We start from the raw sequence: 8,217 nt of genomic DNA on the forward strand, positions 1-8,217 counted from the left end.
TACAGGTGAAGCAGATCCCATTGAAATTTACCACTTGCTCTGTAGGAGGAAAAGCAAGCCGTCTATCTGACAAAGGACTAGTGTACAGAATATACAAAAACCCTAAAAACTCAGCAGTAAAAAAATAAGTCATCCAGCTTTAAAAATCAGCAAGAGATATGAAGAGACATTTTAAGGAAAACATACACAGATGTCAATTAAGTACCAGTAGGGGCTTCCCTGGTGGCCTCCCAGTGGTTAGGAGTCCGAGCGTTCGCTGCAGCGGGCAAGGGTTCGATCCCTGGTCTGGGGACTGAGACCTCGCATCAGCCTCTAAAGCACAGTGAGATATCACCCCATCACAGCGACAGAGTGGAAAGTCATGGCCACAACTGGCGCCGGCAAGGATGTAGAGAGACGAGATCACTGATGCCTGCCAGCGAGAACGTGAAGAGGCAGGACCTGGCAGCTTCCTCAGAATCCAAACATGCAGGCCCACGTGACCCGGAAGGCACCCTCTGGTTATTTACCCCGGAGAACTGAAGACTCCTCTTCACACCAAACACATACACACACAAACATCCCTAGGATCTTTATTTGGAATAGACCCAAACAGGAATCAACACAGATGTCCTTCAACTGGAGATGGCTGAGCCAACCGTGGTCCAGCCACACCACAGGCTGATGCTAGAACAAACAGTGGCCCATCCACACCAGGGAACACTCCCGAGCAGCATGAGGGATGGGCAGCAACACTCAGGCCAGGCGGATGAGTCTCCAGGGAAACAGCATGCCAACGCCATTTCAGTCCTGTCAGACTCTGCGACCCTATGGACTGTGTCCCACCAGGCTCCTCTGTCCGTGGAATTCCCCAGACAAGAATACAGGAGTGGGTTGCCATGCCCTCCTCCAGGGGATCTTCCAGACCCGGGGACTGAACCTGTGTCTCAACATCTCCTGCCTTGGCAGAGGGGTTCTTTATCACTAGAACCACTTCGGAAACCCCTTGCTGAGCAGAATAGCCAGTCCCAAAAGGTTCCCAACCTCTTGATTTCATCTTTCTTGTTGTTCAGTCACTAAGTCATGTCCAGTTCTTTGCAACCCCATGGCCTGCAGCACGCCAGGCTTCCTTGTCCTTCACCATCTCCCGGCATTTGCTCAGACTCACGTCCATTGAGTCGGTGATGCCATCCAACCATCTCATCCTCTGTCATCCCCTTCTCCTCCCATTTTCAATCTTTCCCAGCTTCGGGGTCTTTTCCAATCAGTCAGCTCTTCGCATCAGGTGGCCAAAGTATTGGAGCTTCAGCCTCAGCATTAGTCCTTCCAATGAATATTCAGGACTGATTTCCTTTAGGATGGACTGGTTGGAGCTCTTTACAGTCCAAAGGACTCTCAAGAGTCTTCAACACCACAGTTCAAAAGCATTAATTCTTTGGGGCTCAGCCTTCTTTTTGGTCCAACTCTCACATCCATACATGACTACTGGAAAAACCATGGCTTTGACTAGACGGAGCTTTGTTGGCAAAGTAATGTCTCTGTTTTTTAATATGCTGTCTAGTTTGGTCATAGCTTTCCTTCCAAGGAGCAAGCATCTTTTAATTTCATGGCTGCAGTCACCATCTGCAGTGATTTTGGAGCCCCCCAAAATAGAATGTTTCACTGTTTCCATTGTTTCTCCATCTATTTGCCATGAAGTGATGGGACCAGGTGCCATGATCTTCGTTTTCTGAATGTTGAGTTTTAAGCCGCCTTTTTCACTCTCCTCTTTCACTTTGATCAAGAGGCTTTTTAGTTCCTCTTCACTTTCTTCCATAACGGTGGTGTCATCTGCATATCTGAGGTTATTGATATTTCTCCCGGCAATCTTGATTCCAGCTTGTGTTTCTTCCAGCCCAGCGTTTCTCATGATGTATGGCACCCCACTCCAGTACTCTCGCCTGGAAAATCCCATGGACGGAGGAGCCTGGTGGGCTGCAGTCCATGGGGTCGCTACGAGTCAGACACGACTGAGCGACTTCACGTTCACTTTTCACTTTCACGCATTGGAGAAGGAAATGGCAACCCACTCCAGTGTTTGCCTGGAGAATCCCAGGGACAGGGGAGCCTGGTGGGCTGCCGTCTCTGGGGTCGCACAGAGTCGGACACAGCTGAAGCGACTTAGCAGCAGCAGCAGCAGCAGCAGCACTCTGCATAGAAGTTAAATAAGCAGGGTGACAATATACAGCCTTGATGTACTCCTTTTCCAATTTGGAACCAGTCCATTGCTCCATATCTGGTTCTAACTCTTGCTTCTTGACCTGCATACAGGTTTCTCAGGAGGCAGGTGAGGTGGTCTGGTACTCCCATCTCTTGCAGAATTATCCACAGTTTGTGGTGATCCACACAGTGAAAGGCTTTAGTGTAGTCAATGAAGCAAAAGTAGATGTTCTGGAATTCTCTTGCTTTTTCGATGATCCAGCGGATGTTGGCACTTTGATCTAAGGAACACTAAAATGACAAGCTTTTGGAAGGGAGGACAGATCAGCAGTTGCCTTTCCGGGGTTTGGGGACAAGGTGGGGCAGTGTGGTTATAAAAGGACAAAATAACAATCCTTATTGGGACTCTTCAGCATCTTGTTGGAGATTTCTCAAACCAACCTGGCTGATAACACTGTGCAGAATTTACCACAGACACACACACACACAGACGCACACACACAGACGCACACACACACACAGACACACACACACAGACACACACACACAGACACACACACACACAGACACACACACACACACAGACACACACACACACAGACACACACACACACACAGACGCACACGTGCAAGTAAAGTAAAACTAGGGAAGCTGGAATGAGATCAGTGGCTGCACCAGCGCCGCTGTCCTGGTTGGGATCTTCTACTTTCTTTTCAGAAAATGTTGCTTACCACTGGGGGATCCTGGCTAAGGTGTCCAAGGGCGCCTCTGTATTATTTGTCAGAATTCCAGTGAACCTCTAGTTATCTCAGTAACATTTTCATTAAAAAAATTTTAAAAAAACCACCACTGCTAGGAATGTTTTCTGAAGAAGTGACCAAAAGGCAAACAGCACGAGAACCCCGTGCTCCTCAGGGAACTCTTGACGAGCGGGGTCAGGATGGCCGGCATCCGCCCACAAGGTGCTCCGCATTAACGTGACCCTGAGCAGCCATCATCCGCGTGGAAGAAGCTATTCTGTTAAGTGAAAACAGTAGATTTGAGAAAAGTACATACAGTAAAAAAAATTTAATTAACAGCCTTGTATGTAACACCGGGCCAGATATATGTCTAATTGTTTTCAAAGTTCTCCTTTAGAGGGGGTGTGGTCATACATAGCTCTCCACTTTTCTTTCCGTGTTGGCTGGACTGTTAATCGGGACGGCCCTCCTGTTAAGATCAGGCTTCTAGATGAAACACAGTTCGCCCAGTTACATTTTAAATCAGGTAAACAACACTTTTTAGATCTGCTAAATCTAGAAATCCTAGTTACCCACATAAACCCTGAGTTACCTCTACCTTGGAAAATAAACAGAGCCAGTCATCAGGGACCGGTGCCTGACGTCTGGGGCCGGCAGCTGAGCCCACCTGAACCGTCCGCACAGTCAGGGCCTGCTCCCACCTGGGCATGCCCCCGGGCCCTCCGTCCCACACACTCCCACCAAGGACGCCTGCTGGGATCGCCGCAGCCTCTCCACGGGCCGTTCTGTGTCTGTCTCCCTTCCTGGCCCGTGTCCGCAGCCCCAGGGCCTTTGCCCCTGAGCACTCCGCGTGCCCGCCCCAGCCTGCCGTTGCTTTCTCCTGACTGCGGCACTTACTGCTGCTGTTTCCCTGCCCTCTCTCCACAAAAATGGTGAGTCCAGTTCCGTTCCCCTGCACTCCAGTCTCACCGGGGTCACCACCGCCTGCGAGGCACCCCACCTGCAGCTGCTCTCCAAGTGCTTCCTGAGTCCTGCCTCTCTCTCCCCTAAAGCCCTCGGGCGCCTCCTGTAGAGGCCAGGGTCCCCTCCCTGACTCGCCCGCACCCGAGTGGTCTTGCTAACACAGCCACCGCAGCCCTTCAAGCCCCCTCGTCTGCAGCCTAGGAAGCGGCCAAGCCCAGCAGCGAGCCCCAGGAGCCCCTGAGCCTCTGCGGCGCCCCCTCGCCCTCACCTTCTCAGGGGGCTGGGTGGTCCCACCCTTGGGTCCCCACCTGGGCAGGGCCCCACGGTCTTCTAAGCAGGAGCGCGGGGCTTGGGGGGCACCTGGCAGATGCAGCTCCCCAACCACCCCCAGCTCGCGGTCCCCCTCTGCCCCATCCAGGGACGCTGGCACGCTGTCACTCCAGCCCCTCGCGATGCCGGCTCAGGGTGGGACGGGCCTCAGGGTCAGTGTTCCTGGCACAACCGCCCTGTGCTCGGGCCTCTGGACCGCTGGCTTCTGGCCGCCGCTTCCCAGGCTGGCGGCACCACGACAGCAGCATGGCCTCCTGCGCAGAGTCAAGGGCCACCCGCGGTCCCTGTGAGGTCCCGGGGGCTCAGCGCAGGCCCCGGAAGCTCCTCAGCCCCAAAGGAGGACGGCCTCGCCCGGCCCTGGGCCCCCTCCACCCAGAGGAAAACCACGGGAAGCGGCCGACAGCAGGGCGCGAGTGACAATGAAAAACGCCAGGCGTGGAGAAGTGGAAGCCGCAGAGGCGCTTCCTTTGGGGCCCACTCCCGGCCTCACCCACCCCAGGAGGCCCGGGGGCCTGCGTCGGGGTGGCACCGGGACTTGCCCCCTCCCCCTGGCCTCCTGGGGCGTGGAGCCTAGAGGAGGGCAGCCGCGGGGCTGTGGGAAGGCGGGCAGGCAGGCTCCGGGCTGTGGGCAGCGGGCTCAGGTCTGCGGCCTTGACGGGCCTCCCTCCCGCCAGCAGCCCAGACCCAAGGGGGTCTCACTCTACCCCCACCCCTCTGCCACGCCCCTTTTCGTCCCCCCAAAACCCTGGGGACATCACCCCCAGCGGAACCGGTGGCCGCAGCGCGCCGGGGAAACCCCCCACCCCAGGCTGCCCGTCGCCCCTTTGCCCTCCAGCGCCCCCACTCCTCCCACCCTGCAAGCGCGCCAGCTCCTGGGAGGCTGGGGCAGGCCCCCCAGGTGAGGAGCTGGGGTCAGCGTGCAGAGCAACTCCGGGGTCCAGTTCTGAAGAGCCATGTGGGGCCCCCAGGTGACCCGCTGATGCCTGCCGGGAGAGGGTGGTCCTCGGAGGGGTTCCCAAGCCCCTGCCCATCCGGGCCCAGAGCAAAACCTAAGACCTGGACAAACTCCCGAGCCCCTTCCTGTCCGGGCCGCTCTGTCCAGCAGCCCCGACCCACATCTAACATGGGGGGCCACCCAGAACTGCCTCCTGAGACCACCTCGAGGCTCCCAGACCTCGTGTGACCCCGCTCCACCCTGCCGGCTCCGTCCCCTCGGGGACACCGCCTCCAGCTGCGGTCTTCCTCCCCAGAGGAGCAAGGATGCTACCATCTGCCTGGGGTGGGGGTGGCGCTTCCAGGACAACGGGGACAACACGGTGGAGGTCTGGCAGGTGCTTGGCACCCAAAGCTGCCTCCTGTAGCCGGACGGATGGCTGCCCTTCCCCCTGGGCCCACCTGGGGTCTTCTCACCTGAACTGCTGGCAGTTTTCCCCTCCTGCACACACACACACACACACACACACACACACACAGAGCATTCCTGCTGTCCCAAAGGGAAGGCAAGGACCTGTGCTGAGGACAATGGCGGGGGCCGTTCTCAAGGTCCCAGAGCCACAAAGACCCACACTTCAGCAAGGGGGAGCCGGGGACTCTAGGACTCAGCCGGAGACAGGCGGGTGTCTGCCCCAAACCCCTATGCAGACGGGGCTCCATGGCACAGCCACCCTGTCACTTCAGGCCTGGCCATCAGGACCCTTGATGTGGTCACCACGGCAGGGTGCCCAGCGGCTTCCACACGTGACACCATCAACCTCACGTCCTGAGCTGGGCTTAGAATCTGGCGTGCGGTGAACCCCTTCCAAGGGCCACAGTGCAGCCCGTGTGGACAGAGAGCCACGAGGGTGCTGCAGGTCAGTCAGTCCTCTGCCCTGGTGGCCTCAAAGCAGGTGGCTGGTCGCTCTTTACTCCATACATTGCCTAAACGTGGACTGCACACAGCACCCAGCATCGGGCAGGAGACAGAACCCTCCCTCTTTCCTGGGGCTTCAAGTCTATGCTCAGAACTCGGTTAAAACACAGGCGCTCGCGCTTCTGTTGCTTAAATTAAAACGAAAGTCCAGCATCTTGGGCTCACAGAAAGTGCTCATCCAGGGTTTGGTACTGCAGGAACATGAACGGCCTGCAGCTGCTGACAGGGTCACGAGGTGGCCCGACTCACTGAACGGTACGGTTTATGCCGGTGTGTCTCACGAGCGCGGTGCCCCATTTCAGGCCCGCGGTGCCCCGTTTGGGCATTTAAGTTATGTTATCAGTCCCTCAGTCGTGTCTCTCTGTGACCCCGTGGACTGTAGCACGGCAGGTTCTTCCGACCTCCGCTGTCTTGCAGAGTTTTCTCAGATTCATGTCCATGGGGTCAGTGAGATATGGAACGAAAGCCGTTCAAACCCTTCCTGGAAGAGGTCAGAGCAGGCACACCCAGCCAGTCTGCGGTGTGAGAAGTGCACGCGGACGAAGGAGGGAGGTGGAACTGGTGAGGCCCTTGGGGAAGGGTTGTCGCCACCTGCCAGGGGAAGCTTTTCTATCTGTTTCAGATCAGTGCCAGGCCGCAGTGGGGACGCAGTCAGCCCACCCACCAAGACGCAGGGAGCCAGTGCTCTTCTCAGCGCTGGGCACTGTCCATCACCACACAGGGAGAGGAGGCCCTGCTCCCCTGGAGCGCTCCTCCTGCCCCGAGAGGCTGACCACAAACAGGTCAATGTCAGAGAAGACTGAGGCTGGGAGATGGGGCGGGGGGCTACTGCTCCGTAGGGAAAGGCCAGAAAGAGCCACGCCCCCTCTACAGATGACATCTGGGCAAAGATCTGCAGAGGTAAAGGGTGAGACAGGCAGACCTGTCCGGAAGAGCATTCCAGTTCAGGAAGAGTCGGTGCTGAGGCCCTGAGGTGGGGCCCAGGAGGCCACTGTGTGGCTGGCGCGAAGTCAGCGAGCATGGACAGGGCAGGGCGGCAGGGGCTGGGCAGTGTGGGCACCACCACCAAGGTTTTAAGAACTCCAGCTTTGACCACGAGACAGGAACCCCTGTGAGACAGTCAGTGGAGGAATGACAACACGTGGGACCAGGTATGAGGCTGCCCGTTCATCCAGGGCACAACGCTGGCGACTTTTTCAGCAAAGGGCCAGAGAGCAAATACTCCTAGCCTTGCCTGTCACGGGGTCTGTGCCACAGCTCCTCAACATGGCCTGCGTGGTGAACACAGCTGTAGGTGGCCGGTGAAGCAGAGGGTTCCCCTCTGTTCCAGGAAAACTCCAGTCAGGGCACTGACATTTGAATTTCACAGAATTTTCATGTCATGAAAGATTCTTTTGATTTTTCTTCCCAGCCATTGAAAACTGAAAAAACATTCTTAGCTTGGGGTCAAATAAAAACCGCTGGCGGCAGGATTTAGACCGCAGCCGTCGTCCACCCGCCAGCCGCCAGCTCTCCACCACCATTCTGGGCCAGACAGAATCCAGCAGCCGCTGGGGTAGGAGAACAAAAGGAACCCAATCTGCTGCCACGAACTTAAGATTTGGTGAGAAGCAAATTAAAAGAGATCGGGAGGCAGTCCTAAGTTCTCGCCCGCCTGTCTCCCTCCGTCGCAGAGGTCAGGCCCCTGGGGCTGGAGTGCGCTCAGAGGCCAGACCGGCAGGCAGAACTGGGGGCGGGGGTCACGGACATGCAGGCAGAGCTGGGGGCCGGGGTCGTGGAGGCCGTTGTAGGCAAAGACACGGAGGGCTCCGGGCAGGCGGAGACACGGCCGACTCACCCCACTGAAGCGGACCAGTCATTGGTGAACGGAAGACACCCTAACCGTCACAGTGAGACTTAGGGAATGAGCCCATGCCTCGTCCTCATACAAAGTGAGTTGTAGTCTAGAGCAAGGTGACAAAAGCAGTTTGAGAATTCATTTGGTCAGTGAATTACTGTGAGTTAGGAAACTGAGTGTCCGAGACAGACACGGAGAGCGAGCTCGGCCCCGCGGCCCGCGGCCTCCCCGAGAGGAAGGGACCCCCGGCGCCCACACG

The 8,217-nt window shown here is 56.8% G+C and overlaps 1 long non-coding RNA gene across 1 annotated transcript; it reads right to left on the minus strand.

Moving 5' to 3' along the window:
- Positions 1–546: 546 nt before the first annotated feature.
- Positions 547–3,901, minus strand: LOC138436181 (uncharacterized). The gene is made up of 2 exons (XR_011255371.1): positions 2,911–3,901; positions 547–2,469 (listed from the first exon to the last, which is right to left on the minus strand). It is a non-coding gene; the product is annotated as an uncharacterized lncRNA (long non-coding RNA).
- Positions 3,902–8,217: the final 4,316 nt, after the last annotated feature.

This window comes from Ovis canadensis, chromosome 3, assembly GCF_042477335.2.
Source record: "Ovis canadensis isolate MfBH-ARS-UI-01 breed Bighorn chromosome 3, ARS-UI_OviCan_v2, whole genome shotgun sequence".
NCBI lineage: Eukaryota > Metazoa > Chordata > Mammalia > Artiodactyla > Bovidae > Ovis > Ovis canadensis.